At 53.4% G+C, this 26,783-nt stretch overlaps 2 non-coding genes across 2 annotated transcripts; both read right to left on the reverse strand.

The window, feature by feature from the left end:
- Positions 1–6,888: 6,888 nt before the first annotated feature.
- Positions 6,889–6,970, reverse strand: TRNAF-GAA. The gene has a single exon. It is a non-coding gene; the product is annotated as a tRNA-Phe (tRNA).
- A 10,290-nt stretch (positions 6,971–17,260) lies between these two features.
- On the reverse strand, positions 17,261–17,342 carry TRNAS-UGA. Its single transcript has one exon. It is a non-coding gene; the product is annotated as a tRNA-Ser (tRNA).
- Positions 17,343–26,783: the final 9,441 nt, after the last annotated feature.

The raw sequence follows: 26,783 nt of genomic DNA on the forward strand, positions 1-26,783 counted from the left end.
ATGTGTTTCTCTCTGTCTGAGGAATTGGAGCAAATACGGTTGTATCTTAGAGCTTGGCTGTAGACAATGGATCATGTGATGTGTCCTGGATGGAAGCTGGAGGCATGTAGGCAAGTATAGTGGTCTGTGGGTTTCAGGTATACGGTGGTGTTTATGTGACCATCGCTTATTCATCACAGTAGTGTCTAGGAAATGGACCCCTCATGTGGATTGGTCTAGGCTGAGGTTGATGGTGGGATGGAAATTGTTAAAATCACGGTGCAATTCCTCGAGGGCTTCTTTTCCATGAGTCCAGATGATGAAGATGTCATCAATGTAGCACAAGTAGAGTAGGGGCGTTAGGGAATGAGAGCTAAGGAAGCGTTGTTCTAAGTCAGTCATAAAGATGTTGGCATACTGTGGGGCCATGCGGGTACCCATAGCAGTGCCGCTGACTTGAAGGTATATATTGTCCCCAAATGTGAAATAGTTGTGGGTGAGGACAAAGTCACAAAGTTCAGTCACCAGGTTAGCCGTGATATTATCGGGGATACTGTTCCTAACGGCTTGTAGTCCATCTTTGTGTGGTATGTTGGTGTAGAGGGCTTCCACATCCATAGTGGCCAGGATGGTGTTTTCTGGAAGATCACCGATGGATTGTAGTTTCCTCAGGAAGTCAGTGGTGTCTTGAAGATAGCTGGGAGTGCTGGTAGCATAGGGCCTGAGGAGAGAGTCCACATAGCCAGACAATCCTGCTGTTAAGGTGCCAAGGCTTGAGATGATGGGGCATCCAGGATTTCCAGGTTTATGGATCTTGGGTAGCAAATAGAATACACCTGGTCGGAGTTCTAGCCATGTGTCTGTACAGATCTGTTCCTGCGCTTTTTCAGGGAGTTTTTTGAGCAGATGGTGTAGTTTCTTTTGGTAATCATCAGTGGGATCAGAGGGTAATGGCCTGTAGAATGTGGAATTAGAGAGCTGCCTAGCAGCCTCTTGTTCATATTCCGACCTATTCATGATGACGACAGCACCTCCTTTGTCAGCCTTTTTGATTATGATGTCGGAGTTGTTCTTGAGGCTGTTGATGGCATTGTGTTCAGTACGGCTTAGGTTATGGAGCAAGTGATGCTGCTTTTCCACAATTTCAGCCTGTGCACATTGATGGAAGCAATCTATGTAGAAGTCCAGTCTGTTGTTTCGACCCTCAGGAGGAGTCCATGCAGAATCCTTTTTATTATAACGTTGGTAGGAAGGATTCTGTGGGTTAGGATGTTGTTCAGAAGTGTGTTGGAAGTATTCTTTGAGTCGGAGATGATGAAAGTAGGATTCTAGGTCACCGCTCCCAGGCTGGATCCCTCTTAGCTGCTGCCCCTGCAAATGGGCTGCCCTAAGTACCTGCTTGCTTTGCTGGTGCCTAGAGCCACCTCTGGGACCGACACATGTTTGTTTTCATCCTCTGAGTCAGGAAAACCACAAAAGCCTCTTCTTTTGTACTGGAGCAGGCAAAAATAAGGTGACACTAAATTATTCTGATTGCTAAAAGCAGGTTTAGGGAGTTGTGTATTTTTGAAAAAAAAAATAATAACCTTCTAACTAGCAGCGTGAAATAAAAAAAGAACACAGACAAACCTTGTCAGTAAGGGCTAATGTCCTAAATGGGAAATCAGCAGCGGTTTGTAGCTGGGGGAGCGTACAGTCTGAATGTGTATGACCTGACCCCAGCCCCTACCCCCACATAGCAGTAGGGCTTGGCACTCTTTCTGTGCATTGGTTTGGTGGCTGAGTGGTTATCCAAGCAGTGACAATTCAAGAAGGTTCCCTGAGTCGGTTTCACTCCTCAGGAGATTCTGCACAATAAAAATTCTGTGCACAATAGTTTAAAATTCTGCAAATTTTATTTGCCAATAAATAAATGTGGAGGGGAGTAGAGGCTCCTGGATGCCCAGAGGTGGGATATCACCCTGCAGCCCCCTCTCCCTTCCAGGGAAACAGACTCTGTGGTGAGGCTGCACCTCTCTGCTGCCTACTCCAGGAGCTCTCAAAAGACTCCCCAGAACTGCTCATGAGGGGTGCATGACCACTCTTGTGGCTTCCCTTTGCTTCCCCATCAGAAAGCCTGAGCAGCTGGCCCCGGGTGATTGGAAAGGGCCCGGGGGTTCCTGCCACCACTACCGGCAGCACAGTGGGGCTAAAGCAGATTCCTGCCCACCCTCGCTTCACACGGCGCACCACTCCCAGAAGCATCTGGCACGTCCCTGCGGCCCCTGTGGGGTGTGTCTCTTGCACGCTGCCCCTGCCCCAAGTGCCAACTCTGCCACTGGAACTGCCACAATGGGAGCTGCAGGGGTGGTGCCTGTGGGCAGTGGTGCCAGGGGACTCCCCCAGCCTCCTCCATGTAGGATTTGTGCCAGATGGGGGTGTGGGTCACTTTCAGGAGCTGCCTAAGATATGTGCCACATCCCAACTCCCTGCTCCAGCCCAGAACCTGCACCTCATGCACCCAAAATCCCTCCCAGAGCCTGCCACTGCCCTCCTTGCACCCCAACCCCCTGCCTCAGCCCAGATTCCGCACCCCATCCACACCCAAACTCCATCCTGGAGCCCGCCACTGCCCCCCTGCTTTGTTGGCGGCTTTGTTCCAGCGGCTGGGGAAACACCACAACATTAAAGAAACCAACGGTACCAAGTCCTGCAGCATCACCTGTGGGGTTTCCACAAGAGCATCCATGCTGAGGAGCCAGTCAGCATGTGACTGTACGACCGGATCAAACGACAGCTGGCCGAGTTCCAGGAGATGAGGCTGCAGCTGGCCGATATGAGCGGGAGCACTGAGTGAAGGGAGGGGCAGCTCCCCTAACATTTTTGCGGCCTGCAGGGAATGGAGACAAAGCAGGGGGATGCGGGGACTCAGGGCAGGACCTGCGGATCTGATAGTGCAGGACCACAGTCGATGGAGGAAGAGAGAGAGTCCCGCAAGAGGAAGCTGCTAGTGGGAAGCAATAAGTGCAGGGTACAAACCAGCCAGCTGAGAGTCACAGGGGTCTAGAAAATGAAATGGCAGCAGGTCCTATGGTGTAATGGGCAGCACTCAGGACTTTGGATCCTGGGTTTAAATCTCAGTGGGAGCTCCTGGAGCAATGCTGGTTTCCTGCAAAGCCATGGAGCTCAATGTGCTTGGCTCCCCTCTCTCAGGGTGAACTGGAGTGAGTTTTTTCCCTCCTGCTGGGTGACTGATGCCCACTGGAGATAGGTCTTTGGTCCGGCCAGTTCAATGGGCTGGCTGCTATAGGTTGGGGTCCTTGAACTTAACACTCTGGCTGGAGAGCCCTGCGGGTTGACCATATGGTTGTTTCTCACTGCTTCACCTGATGTCCACAACTTTGGTCCCTGCAGCTGCCACACTCTTCCTCTTGCCCACATGGCATTCAAAGGAAGGAGTGCCAGGGCCAGGCTTCATAGTCAGGGCTAGGCAGGAGGGAGGAAGAGTCCCAGGCTGGAGCCCAACACACCTTTCCTGCTCTGGGCACCTAGAGCAGAGGCGGCTGGTGCTGACAGCTCCAAGGGAAGGTTTATAAGCCACAGAGCAACAGAGGGCAGGGCAAGAGGAGGAGATAACCATGCCTATGTGTGGCCAGCAGACAGCCACAAAGACACCCGGCCAGCCTGCTCCATGCCATGCCAAACCCCCACTGAAGGCCACCCACAGACCAGCATTCGTTCTGCGGCTGGTATCACAAGGTGGTTGGAAAGCAGGTGGGGCCTCTGACTGTTCCTAATGCAACCCCCTCAACCCCTAATCCATCCATGAATCAAGGAGACAAGACCCTCAGTTAGGCAGCAGAGGTGCAATGGGTTAGTGCACAGGATTTATAGTAGCAGTGCTGAGGGGAATGATGCTGAAGCTGTGAGTTTAAACCTCACCTAAAGCACTAGTTTTCTTTAAGCAAATGGCTTCTGCCAATCATTTTGTCCTGCAGAAAATACAATTCCAGCTCAGAAGACACCGAGGTCCCCTTGCTTTACAGAGAGCAGGGCAGATTCCACAGATCTACCAGGCTCTGCTCTCCACCAGCCACCTGTGTCAGGAGGGGTCAGACAGATCACTGCCCCTGACTCCCCCTCAGTCTTTGCTCCCCAAACCACCTGTGTGCTCACCCTCTTCGCTGTGAGACTCCAACCCTGCCTGGCTTTCTATATGTTGATGTGTTTTTCATCTGTCGTGCTGATCTGCATGTGGGTCCTGTGTGATTTTGGTGGATGCCTGGCATAGTTTTGGGTGCGTGTGTGTACGATTTTTGCATACAGATTGTTTTTTTGCTTAGTATTCTTTTGGTATGTGGTTGTTGTGCTTTCTTGTTATGGGCTTTTGCAGTATTTTTTGGTGTGGATTTGTTCTTTCTATATTTTGTGTGGCTTTCCCTTTTGTGTATATGCCTCTGTGTGCTGTGTGGGTTTGGTTTTTGTTTATGTCTGTGTGGGCCTGTGCAGTGTGTGATTTTCCCTTTCTCTCTGTGTGTGTTTGTCTCTCTGTTTGTATCTTCATGTGTATATTCAAAGGAACTTTTCAGAATTTCCACAGCTTTGCCAATTTTCACCAGGAATTTTTCTCCATTAACAAATTCTCACGTGTTCCCTACCAGTTGGTGACCATTGTCCCAGGGGCATGTCAGTCTCAAGGTTCTGATTTCCCATTGACCCTTCCCCCTTCTGTTGGGACTGGGAACTAGACAACGAAAAACCCCACTAAGTTTTAGTAAAGGGCCAACAGTCCTTTACATGACCCAGCCCCGTGAGGGTCACCGATGGCCAGAGAAGGCAGCACAAGCTGATCCCATGGTGTAATAGGCAGCACTTGGGACTCTGAATCCTAGAGTCTGAGTTCAAATGTCACTGGGACCTTGTGCTGATTTGTGGTAAAGCCCTGGAGCTCAAAGTGCTCAATTTCCCTGTTTCCAGTTGTTTAAGAGTGAGTCTTTTCCCTCCTGCTGGGTGACTCACACCCACTGGAGCTAGGTCTTTGGTTGAGATGGCTGCAATGGATTGGGGTGTAGAAGTGGCTATGGCTGCCTGTAGTCCTGTGGTTTGACCTGGTGGTTGGGATTCTTGCTGCTTCACCTGATGCCTACAAGTTTGGCCCTTGTGCTTGCTGCCACACTTTTCCTTTGGCCCACACGGCGCTTGAAGAAAGGAGTGCCAGGGCTGGGATTAATAGTCAGGGCTTGGCAGGAGGGAGGTGGAGCCCAGCCTGAAGCCCTTCACACCTTCCCTCCTCCGGACACCTAGAGCAGAGGCGGCTGGTGCTGACAGCTTCAAGGGAAGGTTTATAAGCCACAGAGCAACTGAAGGCGGGGCAAGAGGAGGGGAGGACCATGCCTATGCATGGCCAGCAGACAGCCACAAAGACCCCCAGCCAGGCTGCTTCCTGCCATGCCAAACACCCACTGAAAGCGACCTGCAGACCAACATGCAGGGCAGCTGCTGATGCTCTGTGGCCAACATCAGAAGAAGATAGGAAAGCAGGGCCAGCCCCCTGGTGTGGCCTCTGTCTGTTCCCACTCACAGTGCTCACTTTTGCCGTGGGGCAGGAGATTTTACCCCAAGAGGCTTTTCCCCAGCTGGCGAGAAGCAGAGAAACACCCAGGCTCCCAAGGCACTATGTAGCAACCCCCTCAAGCACAGGGACAGGTGTGCTCTTGGAAGAGGGAAACTGCTCTACACACCAGCCTGGGCAGCTTCCCATTTTCTTTGGCAAGTCAGGAAGGGCAAAGGCTAGACTGGAAGCACCTGGGGCTCATGTCCCAGCCTTTGTGACACTCACCCCTGAATTCCTTCCCAGGGCTCTAGCTGAAGCCAGAGCACTGGCCTGAGTGGCCAAGAAGAGGTTCCAGCCCTGAAGAGAGCAGGACTTTCAGCACAAAGGTAAAACTGCAGCAACACAACCAGGAAGCAACTTGAACTCTCAATTCCTGATCTGAAGCCAGACGCCTTATCCGTTAGGCCACATGAGAAAAGACCCTCCAAGCTCTTCTGATGATTTAGTTTGACCTCCTGCACAATACAGGCCACAGAATCTCACCCATCCACTCCTGTAACAAACCCTGACCTATGTCTGTGTTATTGAAGTCCTCAAATCGTGGTTTAAAGACCTCAATGTGTAGGGAATCCTCCAGCAAGTGACCCGAGCCCCACGCTGCAGAGGAAGGTGAATGTCTGAGAACAATTCTAAGGGGAAGGTGATTGCAGAGCAATGACACTGGAGATGCCCAGACCTCCAATGGGGGCAGCCTGGAAATTAATAATGGGACGATCATTTGCAAAATTAGCCGCCACTGACACAATTTGTCTCTGTTCCTATTTTACGCTGTGGTATTAGTTAGAGGAATCAGTTCAGAGTTTTACTATATTAATTAAACACTTAATTTTATTTAACAAGCCAAAAACTTAGTGTCACTTATTTTTTCTCTGTCCTAGCAAGAATGAATTGAATTTTGTGACTTTCTGGAAAGTGCAGCGAGATTAAATGTGGGGAATTCAGTCTCTGTGTTTGTGAGCTGATGTTTTCCTCTCACAGGTCAGTGCCTGCATTGAAATACCAAGAGGGATCTAAGGGCTGGTGTACGCTGGGCACTGAACTGGCAGAGTGACGTCTCTCAGCGTGTGATCTACCCCGCAACCCACAGAGTTAAGGTGACCTAAGCCCTGGTTCGATAGTGCTAAAGAAAAGGAAGAACTGTTCTGTCAATGTAGCTATTACAGGGATGGGAAAACCCCTCCAGTCACTGTCTGCTCCAGAGAGCTATAGCAGCGCCATAGCATTGATTTAAGTGTAGACAGAGTGAAACTAGATCTGGTGCAAGTTCACACTGTGGATGCGTAGACACTAAGAGTGCAATAATAACAACAAGCTTGCGTAGTTGGCAGAATTTGAACCTGCGCAGGGAAACCCCAATGGATTTTCAGTCTATCGCCTTAACCACTTGGCCACAACTACTTAACATGCATTTGTTTCACTACACGATGATTCTGTTCTCACTGAATTGTCATTCCAATTGTTTGCTCAGACCAGCTTCCCCAGCACACTCATGGCTGCACATCAGTGTAAGTGTGTCCTTGGCTGAACAGCGAGAATTCCTGCCCATTTCCCTTCCGGCTGGAGCAGGATGAGAGTGTGTTTGTGTGAACGACATTGCTGTAGATTGTTGTTCGTTCTCCACTCTGACAATTCAGACAGTCTCTTTCCTAGTCAAATCTCCAGCACATCGTTCCAATACCTGGGGGCAGGATTTCTCTGGGGCACTGAAATGTTTCAGGGGATTGGTGTGTGAGCTTAGCCTTGCGTTCCACCCTTGATGTTTCATGAACGAACAACAGCAGCAGAAAAAAAGAGCCGAGCCAATATCTCCCTGGCAGGGATGCAGGAGCCACGTCCCCTCTGTCTGCCCATCACCATTGCAGGAGAGAAGGGTTCACTGGAATTGAATGCCCTGGCTCAGACCAGAGACACAGGGAGGTTTTGCTGCTCATGGATTTGTGCAAAGGAAATTGTGTCTCTGTGTGAAATTGAGGTGGGAAATGAAACGTCCACGTGGTGGCCCAATGCCCTAAGGAATGTGGGTGAAGGACTCGGGCTGAGAAATGATTTAACGGGGTTTGTTTCAATTATTTTCCCTAATTAAAAACTATGGCTAAAAGGCAGCCATGTTGTTAGTACTTGTACCTGTGTAGGGACACCCCAGTGGGTGTTAAGTCTATTCCCTTCACCAAGAGCAGTTGATTATTTTATCAAGGTACAAATTTCTTCTCAAGGCCTAGACTCCAGAGAAAACAATACACTGATGATAAGACGAAGTACATAAAAAGATTTTGCAGCCACCATGGGCGTAACTATGATGTGTCATGTTTCATTTTTTATATCTGGCGCCACCTCCTTTCCCTTTCGCCTTGTAGTTGACCAAGGGCAAAGCTGAACATCTCTTCAGATACCAGGGAGTGTTTATGTCCATCCCTGCGAGCTACACAGGGGTTTGATGTTGCTGCTTTCAATCCTCTGGCTCTGCCGGGATAAGGAACAATTCAGGCTGTCACTGAACTGAAGGAGGAAGATCAGTTCTTGACAGGGAGAGGGACATCTCCTCTTAAAGGTGTTTGTCTGGCAGTCCTGGTTCCCGGGTCTTGCCCATGGGGCTTCAGCAGTTTTGGGACCAGGTCACTCCTTGGCCCCACCTGCTGCCACCAGGCGCTCCCCTCCAGGGGCCCCAGCAGTGCAGCATCTGCCTGCTCGCTCCAGTGGCTGCTGGCCCCTCCCCATGGCAGGGCAGGGCAGAGCTGTGCCTCTACGCGCTGCCCCCACTCCAAGCCCCTGCAGCCAATGGGACACTGTGGGGGTGATGCCTGGGGGCAGCAGCATGCGAAGGCCCCCCAGCCTGCCCCGCCGTGGAGCCCCAGGTAAGCGCTGCGCCACTGACTCCCTCCCAGAGCCTGCACCCCCTCCCTCCACACACCCCCTCCCACTCGCTCCAATCTCCCTCCCAGAGCCTGCACCCCCATCCCTCCTCCTATTCCCCCTACCCCTGTCCCAGCCCAGAGCCTGCACCCAGCACCCAAACTCCATCCCAGAGCCTGCACCCTAGAACCCCTCCCCCACCCAAACTCCCTCCCAGAGACCAGCCTCTCACCCCTTCTGAACCCAAACTCCCCCCAGAGCCTGCACCCCTCCTGCACCCCAATCCCCAGCCCCAACCTAGGGCCTGAACCCTAGACCTCCTCCCCCCATCTCCCTCCCAGAGCCTTAGGCAGACGAGAGGCAGAGTTTTGGGGGGCGGGTTCTGAGCGGTATGAGTGACATTATTGGCCCACTGGGAGTATTGGAGGACTGGCACTGGCCCTAAGGTAAATTGAGGTTGAGACCCTGCTTTAAGGGATTGGAGCAATGCTGGAGAGACTGACGGGCACGGAGCTGGGGAGCTGTGTGTGCTCCAAGGAGAGCTGTTGTTGTGCTCTGGTGACACAGAGCGGGGGTGGAGAGTTTGTAAGCTGTGGTGTTTGTATAGAGAGAAAGTTTAGTAACCCCCAGGTTAAAAACTGTTCCTGCTCTGAGCTATATATGACACTCTCTGTTGCGAGTATAGATCAGTGGGTGAATGTTTCCCTGCAGGATAATAGGTTCCTAGTTCCAATCCAAGTGATTCCCTTGAAAAAATTTTTTGAATGAAAATCGATTTCCAGACCCATCTCCAGTATGTGCAGGAGTTCGCTGAATGGGGATGGTTGCAATGAATTTAAACACTCAGCATTTCCCTGTGCAAATGTATAAAGACCTAGCAGAGCTGTCCAGCAGCTGAAATCAGTTCCAGTCCTTGGCGTCTCTGTATCTGAAGCATGTGCGACACCTCTGTGGTGATGACAGGTGAAAAAATGCTGGATTCAATGAAAGATGAGACCATAGGAGGGGAAGGTGAACGGCAGCACCACACAGGGTCATAACACTGAGACACGGGACTTCGCTGTCACTGCCCCTGTGTTTTCCATCATTTATATCCTAAGGAACACACCCTCCCCCTCCCCCACACACTGTCACACACAACCTTCTCCCCTTGAGCCCAACCCAACCCTCCCCCTCTCCCACACACACCCATGGGACACAGCCTCTCGGCGACTCACCCAGATGGGGGCTTGTCTCTGCATCTCCCCAACAGAGGAGCAGAGAGCCGAAAGGGCCACAGGAGACCAATGGAGCTAGGCAGGAATAGAAAAGACTTCCCCTCCCTTCTCTTGAGTCCAGTTAATCTCACCCATGGGACATTCCTGCCCTGGGTGGGCTCAAAGCACCAACCTTCCCCTCAGCAACGGAAGGTGGGAACCAGCTCTATCACACAGAAGGAGGCTCCCCACCTCTGCTACTGCCATTCAGCAGCCATTAATATGGATTTGTTTTAGTTAGCGCAACCCCCTCAACCCCTAATCCATCCATGAATCAAGGAGGCAAGACCCTCAGCTGGGAACCAGAGGGGCAATGGGTTAGTGTACGGGACTTATAGTAGCCGTGCTGAGTGGAGTGATGCTGAAGTTGTGAATTCAAACCTCACCTAAAGCACTAGCTTTCTTTAAGCAAATTGCTTCTGCCAATCAGTTTGCCCTACAGAAAATACAGTTGCAGCTCAGAAGACACTGAGGTCCCCTTGCTTTACAGAGAGCAGGGCAGATTCCATAGATCTACCAGGCTCTGCTCTCCACCAGCCACCAGGGTCAGGCAGAGCCCAGAGCACTGCCCCTGACTCCCCCTCAGTCTTTGCTCCCCAAACCACATGTGTGCTCACCCTCTTCTCTGTGAGACTCAAACCCTGCCAGACTTTCTATATGTTGATGTGGTTTTCGTCTGTCATGTTGATGTGCATGTGGGTCCTGCGTGATTTTGGTGGATGACTGGCATAGTTTTGGGTGCGTGTGTGTATGATTTTTGCATACAGATTGTTTTTTCGCTTAGTATTCTTTTGGTATGTGGGTTTTGTTCTTTCTTGTTGTGGGCTTTTGCTGTATTTTTTGGTGTGGATTTGTTCTTTCTATATTTTGTGTGGCTTTCCCTTTTGCGTATATGGCTCTGTGTGCTGTGTGGGTTTGTGTGGGTTTGGTTTTTGTTTATGTCTGTGTGGGCCTGTGCAGTGTGTGATTTTCTCTTTCTCTCTGTGTGTTTGTCTCTCTGTTTGTATCTTCATGTGTAAATTCACTGGAACTTTTCAAAATCTTCACAGCTTTGCCAATTTTCACCAGGAATTTTTCTCCATTAACAAATTCTAACGTGTTCCCTACCAGTTGGTGACCATTGCCCCAGGGGCACATCAGTCTCAGGGGCCTGATTTCCCATTGACCCTTCCCCCTTTTATTGGGACTGGGTACTAGCCAACCAAAAACTCCACTAAATTTAGTAAAGGGCCAACAGTCCCTTACACGAGTCAGCCCCGTGAGGGTCACCGATGGCCAGAGAAGGCATCACAAGCTGGTCCCATGGTGTAATGAGCAGCACTCAGGACTCTGAATCTTGCAGTCTGAGTTCAAATGTCAGTGGGACCTTGTGTTGGTTTGTGGTAAAGCCCTGGAGCTCAAAGTGCTCAATTTTCCTGTCTCCAGTTGTTTAAGAGTGAGTTTTTTCCCTCCTGCTGGGTGACTCACACCCACTGGAACCAGTTGTCACGGAGTCACCGGGCGATGCTCTGGAACTGCTCCCCACCAAGCCAGTCAGGACTTTGGGGAGCCTGCTCTCCCTTGGAGCAGACTTGTTCAGGGCAAGAAGCTCACAGCTTCACCTCCTGGGTCTCTCCTTGGAGCATTCAGCATCCTCTGCCCCTCCGTGCGCTTCCTACAGCGAGTCCACCCCAGCGGGGTCCTGGGGAAGCCACCGTGTTCTGCACCCCCACTTTGCAGTCCGACGTGACTCTCAGCCAGCCAGTAAAACAGAGGTTTATTCGATGACAGGAACAGGGTCTAAAACAGAGCTTGTAGATACAGCGAACCGGACCCCTCGGCTGGGTCCATTCTGGGGGGCAGCGAGCCAGACCCCCAGGTCTGCCCTCCACCCTTGACCCCAGCCAGCTCCAGACTAACAACCCCTCCCAGCCCCTCCTCTCTCCTCAGCCCCTTTCCCGGGCCAGGAGGTCACCTGATTCCTTTGTCTCCAACACCTTCAGCTGGCACCTTTGCAGGGGAGGGGCCCAGGCCATCAGTTGCTAGGAGACAGAGTGCCAGGCATTTAGGTGCACTGGCCTTTTGCTCTGCCAGATACTTAAGAACTGCCATGGGGACACTGAGGCACCAATACAGTATTCAGAGAAAACACTGAGAACTTTCCCAGTTCGTCACATCTCTCCCCTCTTCGATACCGAACTGAGCGAGGTCACTTCAGCCAGTGACCTGGGGAAGTTCGAACCCACCAAGGTTCCCATGGATGCCCCAGCATCTTTCCCATCCCTTGGTGTGAGTTACACCAGGACAGTCCAGTCTTATGCCCTCCCTTAGGTCGGGTGTGCTTGATGGCACTTGCAGGCCGCCTGTGGGAAGGTTTATGCAGCCCACACCCTTTGCCACCCCAGTACCCCTGGGCTTCAAGCTGGGATTGGGTCTTTTCCCAGCACTCTGGTCTGTGATTCGGGCTCCCTTGGTTAAGAGCCCCCATCTTGGGCTTTGCCAGCTCTGGGCTTGGGCAGCCGCTTCCCACTTTGTGGCCCAGACACAACAACTCTGCCGTCCCACCTTGCACTGTCCAGCTTTTACTGTCAGTCCCACCTCCTTGAGGCAGCCCAGCCCCCTCTTCACCTGGGACACCTGTTCCTCCCAGGTCTGGCTAAAGATGCACATGTTATCAGTGTCTGCCAGGGCCAAGTTCTCCATCGCCCTCTGCTTGTCTGGAATCTCCCCCAGCCTAGGCATGGGGTCGGCATCGGACACTGTGATGGCTTTAAGCTTTTGATAGCCCCCATAAAACCAGATTATCCTGTCTGCCTTGGGGATCAGCCCCACGGGTGAGGCCCATGGGCTGTAAAACGGCTGGATCCCATCTAAAGCCAGCAGGTCCTTGACCTCTCTCTCCAGGTTCTGGGCTGCTTTCCCAGTGACTCTGAATGGGGAACACCTGATGGGGAGATTGTCTCCCACCTCAGGGAAGAGATCCCCCTGGGGGTCTTCCCCCTTCTTCATCCAATCCTCCCTCTTCAGGTTCAGGGGTCCCCTCACTCTCCTCCCATCCAGCAGCTCGAAAGGGAAGAACCCTGTGGATTCCTGGGGCACCACCAGCTGTCTCCCGATTCCCCCCAGTTCTACTTCCCCTTGGGGAGCCCATTTTCGGTACAGGAATCCCTTCTCCCACAGGACTCTGTCCCTGCAGCCTTCCCCAAGGGGGTTTGCAGCACTGTGGCCAGCAAGTTCCCTCAGCTTCTCCAAGGAGGGATCCTTCTGCAGCTCGGTCTGGGATTCAGCAGCTGGGGCAGGGAGTGGGACCTGTTCCCTCTTGCTGGCTGGGCCTGGAATCACAGCCCCCCTGAGCCCTGTCCCTGGTAGTTCTCTCCCTGTCGTGTAATCACTTCCCAGCAGCACGTCTGGACCAGGCAAACCTGTTTGGCAGCTGACCTGCCCTGCCTGGGTGTCCCCGCACTCAGCTGGGGTCTCAGCTCCCCCCGTGCTCAGCGCTGCCCTTGCTGTCCCAGTGGCGACAGGCAGCGAGCTCTCTGCTCCGGTCACAGCATCAGAGCCAGCATGAGCCCCCTCTTCGGTGTGCAGGGGGGCGGGGAGCATCTCTCCCTCCCACTCAGCCCCAGGGGGCTGGTTACAGGTAGGTAGGTATCCTGAGCCCAGCAGCCCCTGCCCCCTGCCAGCCAGGTTATTTGCATTTTCACTGACCATTTCCATCCTAGCCAATTGGTTCCCTGGATTTGAATTCAAACCCTCGGCCATTACAGGAGTGGGGCCTGGATCCTATCCCATGGGGAGACAGTCACCCCCCAACAGGGCCTCCGAGCCGATATCCTGGAGAACCCCAACTACCAGCCAGCCCGACCCCTCCTGGGTCTGCACAGGGATCTGGGCCATAGGCAGGGTGAGAGGCTTCACCCCAGGGAACTTCACCCAGGTCCCACAGTCCCTCAGCATCTGGGGTTGCACCACCACAGTTCTCTCTGTCCCAGGGTCTCGCCCCCGCAGGCGTGTTTCCCCACTGACCCCTGGGCAGCCCCCTATGTCTCTCTGCTCCACCATCACCAGTCCATGCTGCTGCTGCTTCTCCTGCAGCTTTTCCTCGGGCTCTTGCTCTCTCTCACAGTCCTCTCGCTCTCTCGGGCTCTGCTCCCATCCCATCCGTCTCCAATCTCCTGATGTGGAACCCAATCGTGAAGACCCTCGTCTGATAGGGGACCAGACTCCCGGTGATGCCTGGCTGATGCTCCAGCTGCTCTCAGTTCCTCTTGTAGCCCCATCTGGGCCAGGAATCTGCTCCTCAGAGCGGTCCTCCTCCTCCAACTGCACGGTTAACTGTGCCTTGGTGAACGTCCCCATGCGTAACCCTCTCTTTGTGCACAGGATCACAATTCCTTCTTAAGAAGATGGTGATAGGCCATCATTTCACCATTCCCAAGTGGCTCTGGACTCACAGGCCTGTGTGCTCTTGGCTCCCCCATGGTTTCCAGGAAGAACCCCTCGTGTGCCAGCCCATCTTGTGATCACCACCTCTTTGCCAGGGCTGAGCTGCAGACTCCTCTGCCCCTGGGACTGCTCCTGCAATCCTCAGGGGAACCCTGCTACTGCAAAATCCTTCTCTCTCCCAGGGTCGAGTGGCAAGCTCCTCCAACCCTGAGACTGCTCGCTGCAGTCCTCAGGGGGACTCCGTTACTCCAACAGTCCTTCTCACTGGTCACACACTCCCAGAGGTTAACCGCCCCCTGAAACCGTCCCACTCTGAGCCTTCAGCACGCCTGGTCCTCATTATCCCTCCTTTGTTTTACTGCTCCCCAGTCACTTACTGCAAGCAGCACCATTCACGGGGTGCAGTATGCCCCGCTGCTGCCACCAGTTGTCACGGAGTCACCGGGCAATGCTCTGGAACTGCTCCCCACCAAACCAGTCAGGACTTTGGGGAGCCTCCTCTCCCTTGGAGCAGACTTGTTCAGGGCAAGAAGCTCACACAGCTTCACCTCCTGGGTCTCTCCTTGGAGCATTCAGCATCCTCTGCCCCTCCGTGCGCTTCCCACAGCGAGTCCACCCCAGCAGGGTCCTGGGGAAGCCACAGGGTTCTGCACCCCCACTTTGCAGTCAGACGTGACTCTCAGCCAGCCAGTAAAACAGAGGTTTATTCGATGACAGGAACAGGGTCTAAAACAGAGCTTGTAGATACAGCGAACCGGACCCCTCGGCTGGGTCCATTCTGGGGGGCAGTGAGCCAGACCCCCAGGTCTGCCCTCCACCCTTGACCCCAGCCAGCTCCAGACTAACAACCCCTCCCAGCCCCTCCTCTCTCCTCAGCCCCTTTCCCGGGCCAGGAGGTCACCTGATCCCTTTGTCTCCAACACCTTCAGCTGGCACCTTTGCAGGGGAGGGGCCCAGGCCATCAGTTGCTAGGAGACAGAGTGTCAGGCATTTAGGTGCACTGGCCCTTTGCTCTGCCAGATACTTAAGAACTGCCATGGGGACACTGAGGCACCAATACAGTATTCAGAGAAAACATTAAGAACTTTCCCAGTTTGTCACACCAGGTCTTTGGCTGAGATGGCTGCAATGGATTGGGGTGCAGAGGTGGCTATGGCTGCCTGTAGTCCTGTGGTTTGACCTGGTTGGGATTCTTGCTGCTTCACCTAATGCCCACAAGTTTGGCCCTTGTGCTTCCTGCCACACCTTTCCTCTGACCCACATGGCGCTTGACGAAAGGAGTGCCAGGGCCGGGATTAATAGTCAGGGCTTGGCAGGAGGGAGGTGGAGCCCAACCTGAAGCCCCTCACACCTTCCCTCCTCCGCACACCTAGAGCAAAGGCGGCTGGTGCTGACTACTCAAAGGGAAGGTTTATAAGCCACAGAGCAAGGGCAAGGGGAGGGGAGAACCACGCCTATGCATGGCCAGCCTGAAGGCGGGGCAAGAGGAGGGGAGAACCACGCCTATGCATGGCCAGCAGACAGCCACAAAGACCCCCAGCCAGGCTGCTCCCTGCCATGCCAAACACCCACTGAAAGCGACCCACAGACCAGCATGCGGGGCAGCTGCTGATGCTCTGTGGCCAACATCAGAAGAAGGTAGGAAAGCAGGGCCAGCCCCCTGGTGTGGCCTCTGTCTGTTCCCGCTCACAGTGCTCACTTTTGCCATGGGGCAGAAGATTTTACCCCAAGAGGCTTTTCCCCAGCTGGCGAGAAGCAGAGAAACACCCAGGCTCCTAAGGTGCTATTTACCAACCCCCTCAAGCACAGGGGCAGGCGCATACTTGGAAGAGGGAAACTGCTCTACACGCCAGCCTGGGCAGCCGCCCATTATCTTTGGCAAGTCAGGAATGGCAAAGGCTAGACTGGAAGCACTTGGGGCTCATGTCTCAGCCTTTGTGACATCCAACCCCCAACTCCTTCCCGGGGCTCTAGCTGAAGCCAGAGCATTGGCCTGAGCAGCCAAGAAGAGGTTCCAGCCCTGAGGGGAGCAGGACTTTCAGCACGAAGGTAAAACTGCAGCAACACAACCACAAAGGGACTTGAGTCCTCAATCTCCTGATTTGAAGTCAGACACCTTATCCATTAGGCCAGGGAAGAAAAGCCCCTCCAAACCCTTCTTTAGAAAAGGCAGACACTGTGTTTCTTGGGTCTTCTACTGAGGGGGGCCGAGACTCTCTGGGCACAAGAAGTAGAGTTCCCAGTGACACATGAGAATTAATTTTAAGGAGCCACGGGCAGGACTTTGGTTGGGAGGCTCAGGCATGGGGGATTGGGGTGCAGTGGACGGGCTGGCTGTCTAGGTGAGGAGATTTAGTGACCCTCAGGTGCAGGAGGGAGGAAGAATTGGCAGTGGCCGTGGAGAAGAAGAGGAGGGGTGGAGGCTCTTAGCAAGCCTGGCTAGCTCAGTCAGTAGAGCATCAGGCTCTTACTGGGAGGAGCCAGGGTTTGAGCTGCTGTCCAGGGACTCAGCTTTCAAGTTGCCTTGTGTGCCAGGAGCCAAATGATTCCTGGTGGTGCCCAGAGCCATGTGTGGGACAGAAAGGCTGAGACTTGTGGCACCTGCTCTGCGGCAGGGATCCTGGCAGCTCAGACTCAGGGAAGGCTTCTGCACTCAGAGCCGCTGACTTTGAGCTCAATGCCTGCTCCACCTCAGGCCCTGCCTCCAAACCATCAAATCTCTTCCTACCCGACCCTACCCCACTTCTTTCTCTCCTCACTCTTCCAGCACACCCCATCAATGGCCAGCAGGAGGCGCTGAAGGAGAAGAGGAGGAGCTTGTCAGCCAGGCCTGCTAGGTGGGAGGTGCAGGGGCAGAGGTGGCTGCTGGGCACCTTTTTTTTTTTTCTCTCTGTTGGTTCTGCAGCCCTGTAGCACCCATGGAGTCGCTGATCTGGTTCCTTTTGCACGCTAGAGAGAGAAGCAGAACCAGGGCTATGGCTGATCTATGGGGCACTAGGTGAGTGCCAGAGGCTTCAGGTGCTGAGAAGCGGTGTCCCAGGCATCTCTATGAAAGGAGCAGAACAGGATTTACTTGAGGTGGGGAGAGAACTGAGAGTGTCTCAGGGGTTGTGGAGAGGTATTGCCCAGGGTTAGAGACTGGCTAAAACACAGGCCTCACTGTGAACAGGATTCAAACCTGCACAGGGGAACCCTATTGGATTTCAACTCCAACACCTTAACCACTCGGCCATCACAGCTGTGAGCACAAACCTGTCCCACTGCCAGAGAAACTGGTAAAGAATCACAATGCCCAGGCGTGAAGTCATCTGAACTACAGAATTCCCACCGCAAACCTGGCTCCCAAAGCACGGGGGGGATTTGGGTTTGTTCTCTTTGCTTAGCCATGTACAGTCGCACAGAGAGCACGTTTAAAAGTCTCCCCTCTCACAGAGCGGGAATGGGAAATGATTCTCAACTTGAAGCTTGATGTGAATGAGGATGTCTGGGCCACAGGGCCAGGGACTCACCTTTGCTATAGAAACCAGTGACACACAGAACCAGGCTAAGGAAAATGTTTCCTGGAATCAGTAACTGGAAGAGCAGCAGTATTGTGCAGAGCGATGTCTCACAAGAGGAGTCAGCGCATTGGTGGTTCAGTAGCAGAAGTCACAGATACAGAGAGGGGAGGTCTGTGGATCGGGAGTGAGGGGCATTGGCAGGGCAGTGAGAAGGGAGCCCAGGGCTGGGATAACAGGGGCTGTGGGTCAGGACAAGCAGTTCTGCGCAGAGTGTTCAGAGGTGCCCTGTATCTGCCCTTTCTCTGCACCGTCCCTGCTCCCAGAATGCACCAGGCCCTGGACTGAACTCTTCCCCTGCAGGCTGAGCTGGTTTCGTTTGCTGTGATCCTGTTGGATGGGCAGGGGGGGAAGTGACAGTCCCAGCCCAGAGCCAATGCCCCCCTGTCACCCAGCACCTTTGGCCCTGGATCCACCCAGCCTAGTAGAGAACTCAGCAGGGCAGGGCAGCCAGGAGCTGTGCCCTGCCAGGCGCTCAGGGGCATCTACCCTGCAGCTGGGGGATCTCCCCAGCGTGGTCCATGGGAGCTCACGCGCTAATGGGGTAGTGGCAGCAGCTGCGTGATGGGTTTGGCTGGTGACCCGGGTCCATCTCCTGGGGTCGGCTGGGTTCATGCTCAGGCGACTTGCCGCAGTCACCAGCCGAGCCCCCCAGCCACGCTGCTGCTGTTAGCCCTCTAGCCTTGGGTGGAAGCTGCTGGCTGGCTGGACCCTGAGGGTGGATCCGGCACTAGGGGAAACACTCCGGCCTGGAGATTCGTTGCCGAGATTCCTGGGAGCTGCCCATCCCCATGGCTTGTGTGGCTGCCCCCCGGGGCCCAGCAATGGCTCTGGAGGGCGACTCGCGTCACCTGGGGGGAGATGATCCAGGCAGTGGGCAGCCAGGGGGTCTGACTTACTGATAAAATTGGTGTCTTCACTCCATGGTGCTCGGCAGCCTGGGTCAATACCGACACCTCCCAGGAACAGGTCGGGGTTGAATGGTGTTAGAGTTTCCCTCCAAAACGATTTTAGGGTCTGAAAATCCCCCATGTACCTAGTACAGTATGGGTCCAGGCACCTCACCCGCTCCAGTGCTGGCGTGTACAGCAGAGAATTGGAAGCGGCAAATCAGGGGGTCCTATAAAGAGACTAGAAATACAAGAAATTACTTTTGAAAGGAGAAAAGAAAAAGACGACATTCCCGAGCTGTTTAATAGGGCGAACTACCCCTTGCAGGCTGCGACGGGAAATCTCAGGGGTTGTGTTCACCTGTTCCCAGGGCTGCGTCCTCAAGACAGATTTGTGGGAGAAAGAAAATCACCACCGAGAGAGGAGTTGGGCTCAGTGTAGATTTTTGTGCTTTGGCAGGAAATTTAGGACCTGGGACTGGAACCTTAAAGAGGGAGCGGGTGAAGGCTTCCCTCTGCTTTCAGGCTGAAGGAATCCTGGGTTTGGTCAGTCCATCTGGGGGGTCATATCGCTCCCAGGCAAAGAGAGGGGAGAGCTCCCCCCACAATGACACATGCAGATCCTGGAGAAGAAGAAAGAGACAAGAGACCAGCAGCAGGTGAAGGTGACTGAGGAGGGGAATCCCTTGTGCATGTTACGGAGCACTTGGGAAGCTGTGGCCATTCAAACACACTGAGCTTTACTAACGAGCAAGGCCAGACTGCTGTGACTCGGAGAAGGGTTTAGGTGTCATAATGAACAAACAACTCAGCGTGAAATGCCCGTGCGATGCTGTGGTCGTCCTTGGATGTACAGACAGGAGAACAGTGACTAGATATCGGGCACTAGTGTTATCTCTGTGTACAACATTGGCCAGACCAACACTGGACTCTTGCACACAGTCATCCTGGCCACATTTTAAGATGAAGAACGAGAAATTGGATGGGGGACAGAGAAGAGGAAAAAAAAGTGCTGAAAAGTTGCCTTCCAGTGCAAGACAAGAGCTCAGTCTGCTCAGTTTATCACAGAAAAGACCAAGAGGTCACTTGATGACAGTGTGTAAATCCCCTCCCAAAGAGAAAATTCTGGGTACTGAAGGGCTCTTTAACCCAGCAGCAAAAGGCAGAACAAGAACCAGTGGCTGGAAGTTAATGGCAGAGAAACTAAAATGAGAAATAAGGGACACATTTGCAATCGGGTGATTAAACACTGGAACAAAGAACCCAGGGCAATGATGGATTCTCCACTCCACATGGGGGTGGCAAGAGGGGACAGGGGGGGCTGAAGAAAGTGCTCTCGGGTGAGATAGAACACCATTTCTCTCTGGTGCTTGGCTGGTGGCCTTGCTCTCATGCTCAGGGTCTCCCTGATCTCCATTGCTGGGGTCAGGAAGAAATTTCCCTTCACTGCACCTCACCCACAGCTGCTGTCCTGGGTCACTGAAAACCCAGAGTTCACCTCTTACCTCCTGGGGGGGAAAGCCCCTTTCTCCCTCCACTGTCTGGCCACATTGCCGGCCACTTGCCGTTCCACCGTCACCACTCTGCTGGCCACCCTCTCTGCTCTGGGACGTCTTGTGGTCCCACCAGGAGCGGAACAGGCTCCCTAAAAGTAGTGGCCACCAGAGCCTGAATAGTAGCTCCACCCCTTCCACTCGAGGCCACGCCCCTGCACCACCCCTTCTCCCAAAGGTCTCGCTCCTATGCAGCCTCTTCCCCCCAAGACCCCACCTCCTGCTCACTGCTCTCCGCCCCCCCCCCTCACTTGCCCTTACGGTCACTACAAAGTGGCAAGGCAGAGCTCTCCCATTTTTAAAAGTTCTGGGCTGTTGTTCCCCCCTGTTCAGGCATCCCTGGGGCCCTGCACTTCATGCAACTCTTCCTGATTTCAGCTGTTAGTGAGGGAGCCTCACTGCTAGCGCAGACTGGGCAGTTTGTTGGATGAGAGACACTGTCCCAAAGCAGGACTAATGCTCAGACCTGGTGATCAGTGATTACAGATCTGTTGGTCTGCAGCAAGACTCTACAGTGAGTCTTAACCAGCTCTGTTATTACACAGGGACGAGCAAAAGGGTGAAATGGTGCCTGGAACCCTTAAGAAGGATCCACCCCACTGAGTACAACACTACCTGCTTGCAACCCCACTGAGTACCAACACTTGTCGCTACCTGCTCTCAGCTCCATTGAGAATGTTTTGGGGTCACTCCTCGCCTTTATCAACCTAGGAGTCTAGAGATTCATAGATAGCAGGTGCTCCAGTCGTGCAATTGGTTAGGGCACAGTACTTATAGGGCAGTGCTCAGAGAGGTTATGCTGAGGTTGTGAGTTCAAACCTCACCTAAAGTGCTAGTTTTCTAAAGCAAATGGCTTCTGCCAATCATTTTGTCCTGCAGAAAATACAATTGCAGCTCAGAAGACCCTGAGGTCCCCTTGCTTTACAGAGAGCAGGGCAGATTCCACACATCTACCAGGCTCTGCTCTCCACCAGCTGCCTGTGTCAGAAGGGGTCAGGCAGAGCCCAGAGCACTGCCCACTACTCCCCCTCAGTCTTTGCTCCCCAAACCACCTGGGTGCTCACCCTCTTCGCTGTGAGACTCAAACCCTGCCTGGCTTTCTGTATATTGGTGTGGTTTTTGTCTGTCTCACTGATGTGCACGTGGGTCCTGTGTGATTTTGGTGAAAGCCTGGCATAGCTTTGTGTGCAGTGGTGTGTGTATGATTTTTGCATGCAGATTGGTTTTTTGCTTAGTATTCTTTTGGTATGTGGTTTTTGTGCTTTCACAAAACTTGTTGTGGGCTTTTGCTGTATTTTTTGGTGTGGATTTGTTCTTTCTATGTTTTGTGTGGCTTTCCCTTATGTGTATATGGCTCTGTGTGCTGTGTGTGTTTGGTTTTTGTTATGTCTGTATGGGTCTGTGCAGTCTGTGATTTTCTCATTCTCTCTGTGGGTTTGTCTCTCTGTTTGTATCTTCATGTGTAAATTCACTGGAACTCTTGAAAATCTGCACAGCTTTGCCAATTTTCACCAGGAATTTTTCTCCATTAACAAATTCTCATGTATTCCCTACCAGTTGGTGACCATTGCCCCAGGGGCATGTCAGTTTCAGGGGCCTGATTTCCCATTGACCCTTCCCCCTTCTGTTGGGACTGGGAACTAGCCAACCAAAAACTCTACTAAGTTTTAGTAAAGAGCCAACAGTCCCTTACACGAGCCAGACCTGTGAGGGTCACCAATGGCCAAGGAAGACAACACAAGCTGATCCCATGGTGTAATGAGCAGCACTCAGGACTCTGAATTTTGCAGTCTGAGTTCAAATGTCAGTGGGACCTTGTGCTGGTCTGTGGTAAAGCCCTGGAGCTCAAAGTGCACAATTTCCCTGTCTCTAGTTGTTTAAGAGTGAGTCTTTTCCCTCCTGCTGGGTGACTCACACCCACTGGAGCCAGGTCTTTGGCTGAGATGGCTGCAATAGATTGGGGTGTAGAAGTGGCTATGGCCGCCTGTAGTCCTGTGGTTTGACCTGGTGGTTGGGATTCTTGCTGCTTCACCTGATGCCCATAAGTTTGGCCCTTGTGCTTATTGCCACACTTTTCCTCTGGCCCACACGGCGCTTGAAGAAAGGAGTGCCAGGGCTGGGATTAATAGTCAGGGCTTGGCAGGAGGAAGGTGGAGCCCAGCCTGAAGCCCCTCACACCTTCCCTACTCCGGACACCTAGAGCAGAGGTGGCTGGTGTTGACAGCTCCAAGGGAAGGTTTATAAGCCACAGAGCAACTGAAGGCGGGGCAAGAGGAGGGGAGGACCATACCTGTGCATGGCCAGCAGACAGCCACAAAGACCCCTGGCCAAGCTGCTTCCTGCCATGCCAAACACCCACTGAAAGCGACCCGCAGACCAGCATGTAGGGTAGCTGCTGATGCTCTGTGACCAACATCAGAAGAAGGTAGGAAAGCAGTGCCAGCCCCCTGGTGTGGCCTCTGTCTGTTCCCACTCACAGTGCTCACTTTTGCCGTGGGGCAGGAGATTTTACCCCAAGAGGCTTTTCCCCAGCTGGCGAGAAGCAGAGAAACACCCAGGCTCCTAAGGTGCTATTTACCAACCCCCTCAAGCACAGGGACAGGTGCATACTTGGAAGAGGGAAACTGCTCTACACACCAGCCCGGGCAGCCGCCCATTTTCTTTGGCAAGTCAGGAATGGCAAAGGCTAGACTGGAAGGAGCTGGGGCTCCTGCCTCAGCCTTTGTGACACCCAACCCCCAACTCCTTCCCAGGGCTCTAGCTGAAGCCAGAGCATTGGCCTGAGCCGCCAAGAAGAGGTTCCAGCCCTGAAGGGAGCAGGACTTTCAGCATGAAGGTAAAACTGCAGCAACACAGCCACAAAGGGACTTGAGTCCTCAATCTCCTGATCTGAAGTCAGACACCTTATCCATTAGGCCACATGGTCGGGTGAGAAAAAGCCCCTCCAAGCACTTCTTTAGAAAAGGCAGATACTGTGTTTCTCAGGTCTTCTACTGAGGGGAGTCGAGACTCTCCGGGCACAAGAAGTAGAGTTCCCAGCAACACGTGAGAATTAATTCTATGGAGCCAGGTGCAGGACTTTGGCAGGGAGGCTCAGGCATGGGGGATTGGGGTGCAGTGGACGGGCTGGCTGTCTAGGTTGGAGATTTAGTGACCCTCAGGTGCAGGAGGGAGGAAGAGAAGGAGGATTTGGCAGTGGCCGTGGAGAAGAAGAGGAAGGGTGAAGACTCTTAGCAAGCCTGGCTAGCTCAGTCAGTAGAGCATCTGGCTCTTAATGGGAGAGGCTGGGGTTTGAGCTGCTGTCCAGGGACTCAGCTTGTAAGTTGCCTTGTGTGCCACGAGCCAAATGATTCCTGGTGGTGCCCAGAGCCATGTGTGGGACAGAGACACTGAGACTTGTGGCAGGGATCCTGGCAGCTCAGACTCAGGGAAGGCTTCTGCGCTCAGAGGTGCTGACTTTGAGAGTTCCAGGGTGGTGCTCAACGCCTCCTCCACCTCAGACCCGGCCCCCAAACCATCAAATCTCTTCCCACCCTACTTCTTTCTCTCCTCACTCCTCCAGCACACTCCATCAATGGACAGCGGGAGGCACTGAAGGAGAAGAGGAGGAGCCTATCAGCCAGGCCTGCTAGCAGGTGGGAGGTGCAGGGGCAGAGATGGCTGTTTGGCACCTTCTTTTTTTCTCTCTCTGTTTGTTCTGCGGCCCTGTAGCACCCATGGAGTCACTGACTTGGCTCCTTTCGCATGCTAGAAAGAGAAGCAGAACCAGGGCTATGGCTGATCTATGGGGCACTAGGTGAGTGCCAGAGGCTTCAGGTGCTGAGAAGTGGTGTCCCAGGCATCTCTATGAAGGAGCAGAACAGGATTTACTTGGGGTGGGAAGAGAATTGAGAGTGTCTCGGGGGTTGTAGAGAGGTATTGCCTGGGTGAGAGACTGGCTAAAACACAGGCCTCGCTGTGAGCAAAATTCAAACCTGCGCAGGGGAACCCTATTAGATTTCAACTCCAATGTCTTACCCACTCTACCATCACAGCTATGAGCACAAAACTGCCCCACTGCCAGAGAAACTGGTGAAGAATCACAATGCCCAGGCATGAAGTCATCTGAACTACAGAATTCCCACAGCAAACCTGGCTCCCAAAGTGGTCAGGACAGGCAGTTCTGCATGGAGTGTTCAGAGGTGCCCTGTATCTGCCCTTTCTCTGCACTGTCCCTGCTCCCAGAATGCACCTGGCCCTGGGCTGAACTCTTCCCTTGCAGGCTGAGCTGGTTTCGTTTGCTGTGATCCTGTTGGATGGGCAGGCAGGGAAGTGACAGTCCTAGCCCAGAGCCAATGCTCCCCTGTCACCCAGTACCCTTGGCCCTGGATCCACCCAGCCTAGTAGAGAACTCAGCAGGGCAGGTCAGCCAGGAGCTTTGCCCTGCCAGGCGCTCAGGGGCATCTACCCTTCAGCTGGGGGATCTCCCCAGCGTGGTCCATGGGAGCTCGCGCACTAATGGGGCAGTGGCAGCAGCTGCGTGGTGGGTTGGGCTGGTGACCCGGGTCCATATCCTGGGGTTGGCTGGGTTCATGCTCAGGCGACTGGCCCCAGTCACCGGCAGAGCCCCCCAGCCACGCTGCTGCTGTTAGCGCACTAGCCTTGGGTGGAGGCTGCTGGCTGGCTGGACCCTGAGGGTGAATCCGGCACTAGGGAAAACCCTCCGGCCTGGAGATTCGTTGCCAGGATTCCTGGGAGCTGCCCATCCCCATGGCTTGTGTGGCTGCCCCCCGGGGCCCAGCAATGGCTCTGTAGGGCGACTCGTGTCACCTGGGGGGAGGTGATCCAGGCAGTGGGCAGCCGGGGGGTCTGACTTACTGATAAAATTGGTCTCTTCACTCCATGGTGCTCGGTGGCCTGGGTCCGTACCGACATCTCCCAGGAACAGGTCGGGGTTGGGTGGGGTTAGAATTTCCCTCTAAAGCGATTTTAGGGTCTGATCCTGCAAGTCCCCCATGTACCCAGTACAGGATGGGTCCAGGCACCTCTCTCGATCCAGTGCTGGCATGTACAGCAGAGAACTGGAAGTGGCAAATCAGGAGGTCATATAAAGAGACTAGAAATACAAGAAGTTACTTTTGAAAGGAGAAAAGAAAAAGACGACATTCCCAAGCTGTTTAATAGGGCGAACTGCCCCTTGCAGGCTGCGAAGGGAAATCTCAGGGGTTGTGTTCACCTGTTCCCAGGGCTGTGTCCTCAAGACAGATTTGTGGGAGAAAGGAAATCACCACCGAGAGAGGAGTTGGGCTCAGTGTGGATTTTTGTGCTTTGGCAGGGAATTTAGGACCTGGGACTGGAGCCTTAAAGAGGGAGCGGGTGAAGGCTCCCCTCTGCTTTCAGGCTGAAGCAATCCTGGGTTTGGTCAGTCCATCCGGGGCATCATATCGCTCCCAGGCAAAGAGAGGAAGAGAACTCCTCTCACAATGACACATGCGGATCCTGGAGAAGAAGAAAGAGATAAGAGACCAGCAGCAGGTGAAGGTGACTGAGGAGGGGAATCCCTTGTACATGTTACGGAGCACTTGGGCAGCTGTGGCCATTCAAACACACTGAGCTTTACTAACGAGCAAGGCCAGACTGCTGTGACTCGGAGAAGGGTTTAGGTGTCATAATGGACAAACAGCTCAGCATGAAATCCCCGTGCGATGCTGTGGTCGTCCTTGGATGTACAGACAGGAGAACAGTGACTAGATATAGGGCACTAGTGTTATCTCTGTACAACATTGGTCAGACCAACACTGGACTTTTGCACACAGTCGTCCTGGCCACATTTTAAGATGAAGAATGAAAAATTGGACGGGGGGGCAGAGAAGAGGAAAAAAAGCGCTGAAAAGTTGCCTTCCAGTGCGAGACAAGAGCTCAATCTGCTCAGTTTATCACAGAGAAGACCAAGAGATCACTTGATGACAATGCGTGAATCCCCTCCCAAAGAGAAAATCCTGGGTACTGAAGGGCTCTTTAACCTAGCAGCAAAGGCAGAACTAGAACCAGTGGCTGGAATTTAATGGCAGAGAAACTGAAATGAGAAATAAGGGACACATTTGCAATTGGGTTATTAAACACTGGAACAAAGTACCCAGGGCAATGATAGATTCTCCATCCTACATAGGAGTGGCAGGGGGGGATGCAGGGGCTGAAGAAAGTGCTCACGGGTGAGATAGAAAACCATTTCTCTCTGGTGCTTGGCTGGTGGCCTTGCTCTCATGCTCAGGGTCTCCCTGATCTCCATTGCTGGGGTCAAGAAGGAATTTCCCCCAGCTCACACTGGCAGGGATGTTGGAGTTTTTGTCATCCTCTGCGGCATGGGGCACAAGTCACTTGCCCAGATCAGCTGGGTACATCTCACCAAATCAATTCCAGTGCAGGGGCCTCCAGTATTGGTACCCCTCTGCCTCTCCTATGCTCTGCCTGTGGCGCACAACGGGATATTCTCCTAAGGGCTGGAATATTTTGGTTTAATCCCGGTGGTCGGGCTCTGTGCAGGGGTGACTATGTGGCCTGTCACGTGTATGGGGGTTAGACAGGATTATTTAGTTGTCTTGACTGGCCTTAAAATCTAGACATGGATGTTCTGGCTACAATGTTGCAGTGTCTGACCCGTGGTCTCTCCAGCTCCCAGGGGCCTCGTTCCAATCGAATCC

This window comes from Gopherus evgoodei, unplaced genomic scaffold (genome assembly GCF_007399415.2).
Source record: "Gopherus evgoodei ecotype Sinaloan lineage unplaced genomic scaffold, rGopEvg1_v1.p scaffold_110_arrow_ctg1, whole genome shotgun sequence".
NCBI lineage: Eukaryota > Metazoa > Chordata > Testudines > Testudinidae > Gopherus > Gopherus evgoodei.